The following is a 14573-nucleotide window of genomic DNA, read 5'->3' on the forward strand; positions in this document are numbered from 1 at the left end:
GCAACCATCTATAACTATGTAAGATATAACACTCAATACAAAAATCATTTTGATCCAATCATTCCACTAAAAAGAACTAGAATATCACCAAGAAAAGAATATATTGACATGAATAAAAATAATATTAACGTCAATACATATAATTTGATCTCTTGCAATAATCCAACAAGATCCCAACCTTCCCCTTTGGTATTTGATGGAAACATATGATGTGAAAACCAAGTCAATGCACAAACATCAAAATCATCAATAATGTAGGACTTATCTTTTAGACATTCTCCAACAAATCATCTTCTTGCAGTCTCTCTGACTCTCACCATAAATAACTCTCCCTTATTTGCCTATTTTTCACATAGAACTCTCTCCTTTGACATTAATTATAAAGACACGTGTATGTTCTAAGTTAAAGAATCCAAATCAACTAAGAAATATCACACCTCACAAGACTTACTACTATGTCTCAATAGTAGCCACCAAAAACAACAATCCATAATAAGAATCATTCTATTAAGATCATTGGGTTGATGTAATTCCATGCATCAACTAGCCTTGATTAGGAGGGGTAATCACCCTAAGCTTACCTCTTAGATATTCATATGTATCTTTAGGTAATGACTTCATGAAAATATCTACAATTTTCTCTTTAATAGCCACATATTCCAATCTTATCTTCTTATCATTCACCTTGCCCATCAAGAAATTATATTGGATAGATATATGATTTATTTTTCAATGTAACACATGATTCTTTGAAATATTAATAACACTACAATTATCACAATGAATAGTAATAGGGTTGTCAATATTCACTATGATATATTTCAACATTTTCTTCATCCAAATAACTCTTGTTTAATTAGTAACACAAATATATTTAGCTTTACCAGTAATTTAAGATATACAATCTTGCTTTTTTTTGCACCATGCAACAAACCTCTTACCCAGAAAGAATGCACCAATGCTAGTGCTCTTCCTTTCATCTATATTTCCTACCTAATCTACATCATCCATAATCCATATTCAACTATTCCCATCAAATATCTGAGTATTCTTTTACCAACAACAAAAAGACCTTAGGTTCAACTTAAAATCTTGCAAAACTTCCAATAACATTAGATATGATAGGTCTAGTGGGAGTTAGATATTGAAATCCAAAAATCATTGATATGAATATGTCTGATTATGATTAAGTGAGGCATCATGCTTTTTCAACTTAAAACCAATTAACATAGAAGTTATTACATGATTTTAGTCATCCATACCAAAAAAAATCAACATCTCCTTCGCATACTTATATTATGATATAAAATTCCTTTTTTTTAATTGTATGATATGTAAGACAAGAAAAAAATCCATCTCGCCTATCATGGACATCTCAAATTCTGTCTCCATCTCATCTATAAAATCTTTTCTTGTCTTTTCATTTCCAAAAAAGAATGATATCATCCAAAATACTCCACCAATCAAGATATTATCAGTGTCAATCTTGAAGTACAAATTACGATGTGCAAATCCTTTACTAAAAGAAAGTCTCAATAATTATTTATCTAACCTTGCATAATAGCCTCTTTGGGCTTGTTTCAATCCATATAAATATCTCTTCAATCAAAAAATCATATCATTTTGACTAGTTAAAGGAAACCATATGATATCTAAATATAAAGCTCCTCTTCTAGATCACCATTTAGGAATTTTGACTTGACATCCATATGATATACCTTAATTTTTTCATAAGTAGCATATGAAAGAAACACTCTAACTTATTCATGTCTAGTAACTAGAGTCTCCTCAAAATATATACTTTCCATATATAAAGATCCTTTGTGAATGACCTAGCTTTGTTCCTTATTACTATACCATCTTCATTCAATTTATTATGAAGAACTCATTTAGTTCCAATTATAATCTCATCTTTAGGTTTGAGAACTAAAACCTATGTCTTGTTCTTCTAAATCTGAGCATTAATCCAAATTTCATCTTTGCATGCTTTAACAAAAATACTAGGTTCAACTTGAGAAATCAATCAAATTTTGCTCCTTGTGTTCTCTAGTCATTGCTCCATGAGTTACATCACCAATAATACGATTCTCCACATGATTAAAACTTACATATCTTTTGGTCGTATGAATTCTCTTTGTAGTAGATTCTTTTGTATCAAAAGAATTGTACATTCCCTTGTGACATTTCCAGTCATGTTTTTACTACCTTTCCGCTTTGACCCTAATGTTGTCATAATCTCACTAGTTGTGCTAGAGAAATTCATTTCATCTTGTCTTGTTTGGCAACAAGTCTTTGCTTCTTGTCCACCTGTCCAAACTTCTACCCGTAGTCAAACTATACTTGGCTTAGTTTGTCTAAGTATGATATGAAGATCGCTCATCAACAACTCTCTATTTTTACCATACTCTAGTCCTTTTTTACTTGAATAACACAAATTTTATTCCTTGTCTCATTGGTTTCCTTTCCCATATTGATTGATACTTCAACTATATCTTGGCATCAACGACAAATTTATTATAACTAGTCTTTACCAGTAAGCTCCACATGTCTCTAAACTTTTGTCCTTTGATAGTTATGCCAACAATCTCCCCCTTTGGCATTGACGGAAACTTCAATACCATATATGTCATTTAGTGCCCTAACACAATATTCTTCACAATGTCTAATGGCTATTATTTGACTACTACATACTTAGAAAATAATGACATGTGTCATTACCTTTCTCTTTTGGTCATGTTATTCTTTATCATCTCCCCCTCAGATAATTGACTTCTTTTGGTGCTCAATAAATTTTATTCTTTTCATTTTCTCTTGTTGCTCCCCCTTTCTATGCTCAAGATGGACAGTGTATGTGGTGTTTTTCTTACTTCTCCCCCTTTCTCAACTTCATGTTGGTTCTCACTTTCATGTTCATCTTAGTGGTCTTCCTTTCTCTACCCATGTTGCTCATTGCTTACTTCTCCCTCTTTGACAAAAATGTCAAAGGTGCATACTTATCACCTTTATCTCTATGATTTCTCTCTATGGAATAGCCCTCTCATGATTATCAATCCAATGCAAGTTGTAATCTTAAAGGATCATGGATTGATGTCTAAACTTTTTCTTTACCTAAGACATGACAGAGTTATGATCGCTAACTTCCCTCTAAGATAATCAAACATATTTTTTTGAAGAGGTACATGAAAGATATCTCGTAGTTATTCTTTAGTTGGAACATATTCCATCTTAACCTCTTTCTCTTGTACTTTCTCTCTTAGGAGGTGATACTTAATGAAAATGTGCTTTTTCTTTGAGTGCATTACCAGGTCCTTTGATATGTCGATGGCACTTGTATTATCATACTTTATTACCACTAGTTCACTTGAATTTTCATGAATACCTTCTAGTAGGTGTTTGATCCACACTAGTCAAGTGTACTTTACTATTATGCATAATATTAAGCTTATGTTGTTGATTGAGAAATGCAATTTTACTTTTTTTTGGCCCATACTACTAGTCTCCTTCCAAGAAAGAATGCACCATTGGTTGTGCTCTTTTGTCACCCACATTTCTTGCTTGGTCATTAGTTAGCCTTATGCATGAAAAGGTAGTCATCCGTCATTTACTAAGATTCAGAAAAGATCATCAATAATTCATGGATCAGACTGAAGTTTCAGGATTGGAATTACCAATAACACTCTAATTAAAATAATGATTGTTTCACTAAATCTTGATAGGTCATGAGAAATTTCTTGAGTGGATAAATCTCAGGATGGTTCCATTCAAGCCCAACAAAGCCACAAAATACCTAGCCATTCCATTTGATGGACATATTGGATTGGATGTCACTGTAACAATAAAAGCTTAGATGCCCATGTACCAAAAGCCTTTAGCTAGTAAGGTTGATCAAGGTAGTCAACAAGACACCTCTCATGATAAATACCTATTACATTGTCTGTTGGTTCCCTGTCAAATCCGCATGAGACTAATGAGTTAGAAGGGTGGACATATAATTAATTTCCAGCATCAGAAAAAGCCTTGTCAGATGCATGTCACTATTACAGCCTTAGATGGTAAGAACCATGATAGAGGATATTTTGTTGGTATGTACTGCTGATGCTCACTATGCAGATAGAGTGTTTATTGCACTACCTTTTTCCCTCCCCATTTCCGTCCTCTCAACTGGTTCACCAAAAGCTCATTAGCCAATAGGCTTCTTGTGGACTTGCTAGTCCACAATCAAATAGTAAAGTTGTCTCACGCCTCAAAAAAGGTGTAACTCACCACTTAAGCATCTAAAAGTCACTAGCAAAAGAGTCCATGCACTACAACTCATCTTATCAAAAGTAAACTTTGCCCAAAATAAAAACTTCAAGCAAATCATTAGTGCAAGTTGTCTACTACTTGCAAAAGCACTCACAATAGTATTCAAAATCATATATCAAATCTTTCAGCCATAAAAACCAAATCTTATAAAATATGAAATAAACACTAAAATATCTAAATTAGTAGCTAGAATGCATTAGATTTATTGCTTTGTGCAAAAGTATGTAACTAACATAAAATGTCACTTGTATTTAGAGGAATATAGAATATGCCACTTGCAGTGATAAAGATATATATTAAATGCCAATTTATAGTTTAGAATTTCAATATTATGTCGCATGTCATATAATATATACCAGCTGCCAGCCACCCTCCAAAATACCAAAATGAGAATATATGTATCAGCTACCCTTGAAAATTCAAAATGCCAAAAAGAAAAAAGAGAGTAAAGAAAGTAGAATGATCTCTCTATTGGGTGGAATGCAACTTTTAGGCATGTTTTAAGGCTTTTGGTCCTTGGATGGGAGAAAAAGTTAGAAAATGTCTTTTTTTTGTTACTTTTTGGTATTGAGCAACTTTGGGTATCTGTAGCCGTAGGTACACCCTTGTTTACACCTACGCATAACCAATTTAGGCTAATGATGACTTCCATACTTTAAGTTTTCTTTAAATAACATAATAATTGAACCATTATTGAAGCCTCTAGATGGAATATGTATTTTTCCGCCAATAAGATCTCATAGGAAACTGTTATTTTAATTGTGATACTACTAATGATTAAATGCTTTTGGATTCTTTCTACTTGTCTCCATTTTTTATTCGACATGTGGCTGCCCCAAATCTCAAATCCATAAAGGATCATTGAGGTAACCAATAAATTGAAGAGCATCTTTTTTATTTTCTAATAATTTTGCATTCCTGCATCACTTTTGTAAAAATTATAGTGCTTTCCAGCCTCCCTAAATTCTTTTTAGTCTACAAATCTCCCAACTAAGTTTGTTGTGGAAGTTGATCCCAAGATAGCATTTCTCATCCACAATCTCTAATGTACTTCCATTGAAAAAGAAAGTGTTTTGGTACGTGTTTCTTTTCAAAGAGAAAATCATCACTTTGGTTTTGTTAGTGATGCATGAGCACCTAAGGAGCAAGCCTCACAAGAAGGTTAGGAGCCATGATAAGAGCGATTGTGATATATTTGGTTAATTTCCAAAGTCTTCACATAAATTGGATCATTATGCAAGGCCATATAAGTCACTTATCAAAAATTGTAAGAGTTTCCAAAGTTACATAACATGGTCCTAGTTGGTCATATGGTCAAATATTGCATAATTGGTTGGTATTCTTGGTATATGCACATGTAGTGTGTAACGACTCTTGGAAGAAGTATGATTTCGATCGGCTAGGGGAGCTAAAAGATCTTTAACGGTCCAAGAATGTTATAAAATCCTTGTAATGGTCGAGTTGAGAGACGAGGCAAAATATAGGGTTAAAATGTAGAGTTTCATTTAAAGCCCCTTTGGTTTCCCTATTGCAGTAGCGTTCAGTCGAGATAAATGGAGATGTGAGGACTCCATTGAAGTTAAGATTGATCAAAGAAGTGACAAACATTGTCATAGTCATGTTTGTATCATATTCTAATATGAATGGTAAGTTTACTTGTAGTATAGTTTAAAATAGTTTTTTTCTTCATGTTACAGACTATTTTTCCTTGAAATGTTTTGAACATTTCATCATATGCAAATGATTTTTTTCATGCCTGAAATCTATTGCAGTCAAGGAACAAAGGAATAGGTTTAGTGCAAATCATATTTTATGTATATCCATGGGTTATATTGGCAGATCAAATAGGCTTTAGCAAATGTATTAAAGCCCGCTACAACAAAGTATATTGAACCTTGGAGTATGCAAGGATACTTGGTTACACTATTTTGCAAAGAGCATGTGTATCCATTTGTCAAATAGTCATAACATTAGACATATAGTTTCCATGGTTCACAAATTGCTTCTTTTCCACTTTTGAAATAGCAATTGCTTCACTATTTTGTAACATGCTTATGTTTACCCTTGTAGAATGGAAAACTCTGTAAATTTGAAATGAGTATATTGGACCTTAGAGTATGTAGTGAAACTTGGTTGCATAATTTTGGAAAGATCTTGTATGTACACTTGCAAAATAGTAGCAACATTGAACATGTAGTTTCACCACTTTGCAAATCACTTATTTTCCACTTTGTGAAATAGTGATGGCTTCGCCCTTTGGCAACATGCTAATGTTCACCCTTGCAGAAAGGAAAAATCTACAAGTCTAAATGAATAGTTGAAATCTATCAATGGAATGGTGCATTATTTATGTGAAATTTGAATGAAGATGAGATTGTAATACCTCTATTTTAGTTGTTATATGTCAAAAGGATGATTCAATCAGTTAGATCCTATTAGACCATTTGAATTCCTTGGGTCCTTTATATCAAACTAGTATCAGAGCTCACCAAAAGATCTAGGTTGAGAAAGATGATTGGTATGTGGTTTTTGATAATGGTTTTTTATTGCAGTTGCATATCCACCAATTGCACAAAAAGATGGTTTCAGGTTGTGTTTGTGGGCAAACACGAGAAGGTTTCTCATGGTCATTCTCCAGTAGAGATTAATTTGGTAGAAGGTGCAAGATGAGAAGAGGAAGTATCTTTCAAGATCTATTATTGAGTGAGATAGATGGTCAAGGTCCAAGGAGTGGTACCATGGATACCAAGAGACTAAGGTGGGAGGTAGGGAAGGATTCATAGGTGAGGCACATGGATGTTTTGTTGTGGTGAGTTAAAGAAACAAGGTAAAATGTGGATCTTTTTCTGGTAAGGTTCTATGGCGTCACAATGATTTGAGTGCTCCATTGACAGGAATAACTTAAGAGGATAGTAATGTAGGAGCATTCTAGGTTGCCTTTTAATCCTGCTCATTTGCTCATTTCAGATAGTTATCACCAAGTTTGTATATTAACCAACAGTGTTAACCAAGTACACACAATGTTATCCGAGTACAAGCAACGTTAACCAAATACCCCTAGTGTTGGCTGAGTATTCGCAATCCTAACCGAGTTCCAACAATGTTAATGTTAACCAACAGTGTTAGTGTTAACCGAGTTGTCTACTATTGACCAAGTGTTCCTTCATGTGTCGAGTTAACCTAATATTTGTTGATGCTTGAAACCTTCTTTGACCAAGTTTTTCTGTAATTGGTTCTTCATTTAAGTTGACTTATGTGTTTAAATTGGATCGTGAATTTAATCATAAGATCTTATCTTAGGATGAGTGCAAATTGTTTTGAGGTAGGCCTTGCTATTATGTAATGTTCTAGAATCTTTTGTAAGCCATTTTGTTAAGCATAAGTAGAGGTATTTGGTTTAGTTTAGGGGGAGGATTTAGAGAGTTCATAGTAGACGTTTTTGGAATTGCAAATGTGAAGTTGGATAGTGGATCTTGAAGTTGTATTTTATATCTGGTAGTAACCCAAATGGCCTTATAGCTGGGCATGCATGTTGATAATTTGATGAATCGATAAAAGCGTTTTTGTTCTCTCTCTCTCTCTCTCTCTCCTTGGTGTTGTTCTATATGTGTTTGCTTCCGTTGTGTTTACTCAACAACTTGTTTGGATAGTTAAGTCTGCCTTTGGCCCTAGTTGTTCAATCTCTCCTTGCATCAGGTGGTTTGAAAGCTTGAGGTTCGTCCTTATGAAAATTGGATCATGTAGAAACCTAAGTTTATTTTGTTTGTAGGGTGATAGATCTGTGGATTTGACCTATAACTTGTAGAGGTTTACGATCTTATAGGAACTTGTTTGTAAAGATGGTTCGAGGTAGAGTAAATGTTCACACTGATATTATGGACATGTTGAGACAAATTGCATCCAGATTAGATGTTGTGGAGACATCCTAGATAAGATAAGATAAGATAAGATAAGATAAAAATATTAATGTCCAACAAAAGACCAGAAAGAGGTCTATGGGACTGAAAGATTACAGCATAGTAGGACAAAAACCAGTAGGAGCACGCAAAGGTGTCCGAAGAGAAGCAACAAAACGCAAAAAAAAGCACTATGATGCTTTCATGGGTAAAAATAAATCAGTCACAGCATGAAACATGTGCCGATGCATAGAAATATTATATTGTCTCGAACCATTCCTAGAAAAATGTCGCTGGTGCATATAAGCAGAATAGGATTTGACAAGTCTAGAAGGCTCATCAAGCCGAATAGAGCTAGAGGGCCTTTTTCACACCACGCAAGGGGGATAAAGGTGTAAAAAAGGCAGTAATGAGCTGAGTAGATGAGGGTGGGTGTAGAAGCGGAGTACGAATCATACTATCCCGGAGCATACTAGCCTCACGAAGATACAGTGCAAGACATCTCTGATCATAGTAGCTGAAGAAATCATAGAGAGAGAAACACTCTCTAAACAAACAAAAGAATCTCCCTCTGATCTCATAGTAAATAGGGCATCGAAAAAGAAAGTGAGCTTCATTTTCCACCTCCCCCGAAGTACAGAACACACAAGTTCGCTCCTCTCTGGCAATCTGATGATCCGACTGAGCTCGAAGATGATGAGAACCAACTTTGAAAGAACCTAAAGAAATCCGTAGGGCATGAGACCAACACCGTGAGAAATAGCTGGGCCGGGTAATAATCCCATCTGAGATCTCCAAAAAGTGTGTCGCATAAAACGACATCCGTGGGCGTAACCCCCCAGGAGGGTTAACCCAGGTAGCAACAATATAACATCGATAAATATCAAAACGAACATGCTCATTCAACTCCTGCCGAGAAGGGAGAAGATGAGCAGGGGCATCCAAAGAGAACTGAAAAAGAGGGAGACAATCAATATCAATCCCAATAGAACTCAGCAAAGAAGAAACCTGCGCATACCAACACCGCGCTCGAGCACCAAACTCAGCAGCTGCTGTGGAAACCGAGGCGCAATAAGCTAAATAGGAGTAACGATCACAATCACTCGCCATATCAGCGAACCCACGAAGGCGATGAAGAAACCATACTAAGTCAAAGATGGCTGCGAGTCTAAAAGGATGAGCTCCAAACTCAGCAAGAATGATACTATGGGGAGTAGATCTATGACATCTGATGATGTGCCATAGAAATAAAGTCTAAACCCGCTCGATCGATGCCCAATCTGAGCTAATTAGAGAAGGGCCCCAAACCACAGAACCATAAAGAACAGTCGGTCGAACAAGGGCATCAAGGAGAGATAGCTTAGACAGGGTATCCTAGAAGTGATGTTTGAAGCACTGTTTCTCAAGCAAAGCAAGAGAACCCATACCCTTATTAACTCTGGGCTGAATAGCAGGTCTCATACTGAACCACGGTCCAGCAAATAAAACACCCAGATATAAATAGGATGAAGTAATCTCAATCTCCTGGCCCTGAAATATGAAGCAAAGATGAGAGGTCTTTAAACAATTAAAGACCATGACCCAAGTCTTACCCAAATTAACGACCAGTTGTCTCTGATCACAAAATAAAGCCAATCTATCAAGAAGTGTTTGTAACCCATCAAGAGAGGATGCAAGGAGAACAATATCATCTGCAAAGAGGAGGATCGAGATCAAAACCTGATAAAGATAACAACCATCACCCGGGAGCAAAGACTTCAAGAGGAAGTCCACGAGCTCATCAATATATAATGCAAATAAAGTCGGGGAGAGAGGACAACCCTGCTTAACCCCAATAGTACTATGGATAGGATCTGAGAAGCCATTAGGAGTCCAGAATCTGCCAACCACAGTCTCATATAGTCTCATAATAGCAATACGTAGCATCTCAGAAATACTGATCTCCCTAAGTCTCTCAAACAGAGCCACCCTAGGAACAGAATCAAAGGCTTTACGAAAATCAACATTGCAATCTGTGTCTAGCCTCCTCAATCATAGCCCGTAAAGTGAAGATATGATCCATAGTTTGATAATCTATCTGAAAGCCTGCCTATCCTCTGGCCCTACAACCAATCCTGTCAAGTTTCGTAGATAACATATTATTCAGAGCAGTAGCATAAAGTTTGGCAGAAGTATGCCCGATCATGATAGTTCTGTAGTTCCTCGGATCAGAAACAGGCCCGGTCTTATGAATGGGATGAATCAAGTGCCTAGACCAGGAAACCGGAAACCCAGTATCGATCTCTCTATTAAAAAGAATAGAGAGATAGGGACCCAAAACAGAGGAACCAAACTTGAAAAGCTCAGCCTGAAAACCTTCCTCGTCAGCAGCTCTACTACACTTCATAGATCTGATAGCCTCAAACACATGGGAAACGGTGAAAAGGCGGATGAAAGGAGGTGAGGGGGGGTGAATGGAGGGCTGCCCAGGAATATCATAAAGAGCCATGGTATGTGATGCAAGGGAGTGAAAGTCAAGGGTGGAAGGCGAAGGGGGATGATGGGGGAAAAGAGTACGCCAAAAGAGTTGGGGATTGTGAATCAGAGTGGAGCAAAGAGACTTACACTTAGAGGTAGTGAAATTACGCTTCTTCTTACGAAGAAAGCGCAGATAAGACGAGCGAATGCTAGCAAAGTCAGTGGAGTGAGTCTCAAAAGAAGAGCGCATAACACGATGAAGGGATTTGCAATCTGAATCAAACCATTGGTTCATGGGGCAAGTATTACGTCGTTTACTACGAAGGAGCAATGGAGGGCGGTGAGGGATGGAAAGGGTAGCCGAATCAAAGATCGCCGAAGCGAGCAAGTCAAACATGGAGGTGGTCTCAAACGAGTCAGAGAAATCTGAAGGGCTAAGGAGTCTGGAAAGGTGAGCAGAGAAGAGCTCGCAATCACCCTCAAAAAAATGGAAGCGAATGGGAAAAAGAGCGGTCATCGAGGAATGAAGAGGCGACATGAGTAAGGGCACAGAGAGAGAGGAGAGGCTACAATGCATGCTGAGAAGAGAGTGATCCGCAAGGGGAAGGCGTCGGATAGTCAAACTGCGATTACAAGAGATGAAGGAAGGATGGGCAAGAATATAATCCATGACACTAGCACCACCGCCATGAGCCCAACATGTGAAAAGCTCAGAACTAGAGAAGCAGGAGAGGTTGTTCAGGATGACCAAATGAGAGGACTCACATAGCCGCAACAAATGTCTTCCATACATAGATAACGGCCCAAGAGCATCTTCAGAAAGTCTATGAAGCCCTAAAGAAGTAGGATCAATCTCAGTGGAGCAAATGGAGTCTAAGCGACGATCAAAAAGTGGAGTCTGCAGCTCTTTGGTTCTTGCATTGAAATCCCCAAGAATAACAATGTCCCCTAATGCAGTGAACTGAGAGAAAGTCTCGCAAAGATCGAAAAAAGGATCATCATCTTCGGTACCATGAATAGCATAGTGAGACACAACTGGCGGAAAGTAGCATGCAGCCAAGTAGATATCCCTCTGATGGTAATCCTTACGATCAATATGGACCCACATAAATCTGGCAAATGAATCAGAGTGTACAATAGAAGTGCTACCAAAAATATCATCCTTAATCAAACAGGCCACACCCCCTAAACCCCGAACACCCCTTGACGTACGAACCTCATCCCTAAAAACCGATAACCACTGATATCCTGTGATACCTGGCAGAGGACGCAGTGGACTCTCGTGAGTTTCAGATATGTCCAGAATATCAGCGGAATCCAAAGCATCAAGAAGAAGACCAGGTAAGGACCACAAGGATCCATTACCATTCTAGCAGTTAACAAGAAGGGAGCAAGTGGGGGCCTCCTTCTTGTCCGACTGCTGGTGAGACCGTCATTTGGCCTTGGGGGCCCACCTGTCTTCCCAACCACTTGGAGCCGAATCTCTAATCACAGCTCTCAAATTTATGATAACTGCCCATTTTCCATCAAGTCTTGCTTTAGTGACAATACCACGAGCATGTTTAAGCTTTGCAACCTGTGTCTTCATGAGATCTTCATCCAGGAAGATCTTTGCAGGAAGAGAGAACAACTTCCTCTTAGCACGGAGAGCTTGAAGCTTGTCTGCAAGTGAAAAGAATCTGATAAAAAGGACATCTCCATGTCCAAACCAGCACCTATCAAGCTTAATCTCGGAAAGACCAAGCTGATCACCAAGGAAAGAGTGGCCCGTGGTGAGAGGATCATGGGTAGAGGGAAGTCCTCGAACCCGCAAGTTGAGCTCGCGGGACCGTCGCACTCTCTCATCCACAATCTTACCTTGTACAATTTTATCAATACTGGCTAGAGGTTGAGAATCCGAATTACTACAAAGAGAGGCCCATGTCTTGACTTTCTGTTATGTTTTCGCAACCATTTCGGTATGTTGATCCTTGATTTTATCCAATCCAACAAGCTGTTCTATAATTGCCTCAATATTGGATTTCAGCATTGCTATTTCGGAGATGAAAGTGTCTAAGAAATGTTGGATATTCGATTCAGTAAACAGTTTGAGATTAGTGAGTTATGTCGTCAGATTCCCAATCTGATCTCTCAATAAGATGTTATCGGCTTCTAACTTGACCACTCTGTCACAAAGTTTCAAAGAGAGCGAGGATGCGTCCACAGCAATATCCTTTAGGGTTGTATTGTCACTCTCTATTATCTTCATACGGTCAAGTAGCTGTTGGACTGTGAATGGGGCGGGTTGGGGTTCTGCCATTATGTCAAACAGTAAACCCACCACGACACTACAATATAGATCTACCTGAGATCAATACAAATAACTATAAAGGTTCGACATTCTGTCAAACACTTCCCGTGCAACAAGATAAAAGACACAAGGGCCCGTGTGTAGAAGATAAAATCCGTGTAGACTTCCAGTTAGCAAAGCATTCAGTCAAACACCTGCCAAACACCTAACACCTGTAAGAAATCAACAATGCAACAATGCAATCTCTGGAAAACCCACGGCTCATTGTTCACGCGGGAAAGCCCTCATCTCACGGCTCAAAGAAGAAGAAGAAACAATGAGGAAAGCCCTGTGTCAAAACACCAAGAACACTGCACACACGGGAAAGCCCTTGCGAACGCACAGAGTGCCCTAGGGTCGCAGGTCTCAAATAGATCAAGCAACAAACGCACTGGAAAACCCACGGCTCACGATCAGAGGGATTGTCGAATGAAAATCAAACCCTGTTGTCAAACTCACGACCCACGACCAGATGCTCACAACCATGAGAATCAAACCCTGTTGTCAAACCCACGGCTCACTGCACAAACCCACGGCACACGAACAGATCAGGCACCAGACGGCAGACGGCTCACGGCACACGGAGAGAAGCACATCTTGATGATGCAAGTGATGACGAAGCAATGACACCAAACCCAAATCCAAAACCTGAGGAAGATCAAGATGAGGAAAGATTGTTGAGGGTGTTCTCTATGACACATTCAAAGCTGCTTGTAGAAGTTGTTCCTTATGAAAAAAATGTTGTGTTGGATTAGATCTCTAATATGGAGAAGTTCATTGAGATTGAAAACACTCTTCACAATAGGAAGGTGAAAATTGCAATCACTAGGTTGAAAAGTCATGCCTTACTATGGTGGGAGCATTTGCAAACTAATAGATAAAGGAGAGGAAAGGAAAAGACCAGGACTTGGCTGAAAATGGTGAACAAAGTGAAGAATAAGTTCCTTCATGTTGATTACCAAGTTAGCTTGCTGAGAAAGATACAAAATATGAGATAAAAGGACATGAATGTGAAGGAGTATATTGAGGAATTCTAAAGATTGGACATCAAGTCTCGATATGTGGATGATGACATTGAGAAATTTTCAACATATCTCAATGGATTGAGATCTAGATTTCAAGACGAAATAAGCTTTGTGAAACTGAAAACTGTGGAAGAAGCATACCAATATGCCTTGAAAGATGAGGAGCTCCTAGCAAAGAAGAATGAACAAAGACAACGAGGTAGAGGTGGTAGATTCCAGAGAGGTAGAGATAGATCTTATGGTGAAGGTCGCGAATCTGACAATTCTATGTAAGATAAGGAAAAATTTAAATGGAAAAATGATGACAAAGGCAAGACCGAATGACAAGTTGGTAATTCTTATCGAGGAGGTACTAGTTCTTATAAGGGAAGAGGTAATTCTTTTTCTAGAGGTGGTTTTCGTGGTAATTGTTTCAGATGTGGAAAAGAAGGGCATAGATCCTTTGAGTGTAGATCATCTGGTGAGAATGAACAAGGTAAGAAAAATGTTGTGATTCAAGGAGATCTTGAGGGTTCACCAAGTGGACCTGAGGTTGCAAAAAATCCGATGGTGGGACTTGAA

The sequence above is a fragment of the Cupressus sempervirens genome, chromosome 9 (assembly GCF_028749045.1).
Source record: "Cupressus sempervirens isolate cs-2001-9-10 chromosome 9, ASM2874904v1, whole genome shotgun sequence".
NCBI lineage: Eukaryota > Viridiplantae > Streptophyta > Pinopsida > Cupressales > Cupressaceae > Cupressus > Cupressus sempervirens.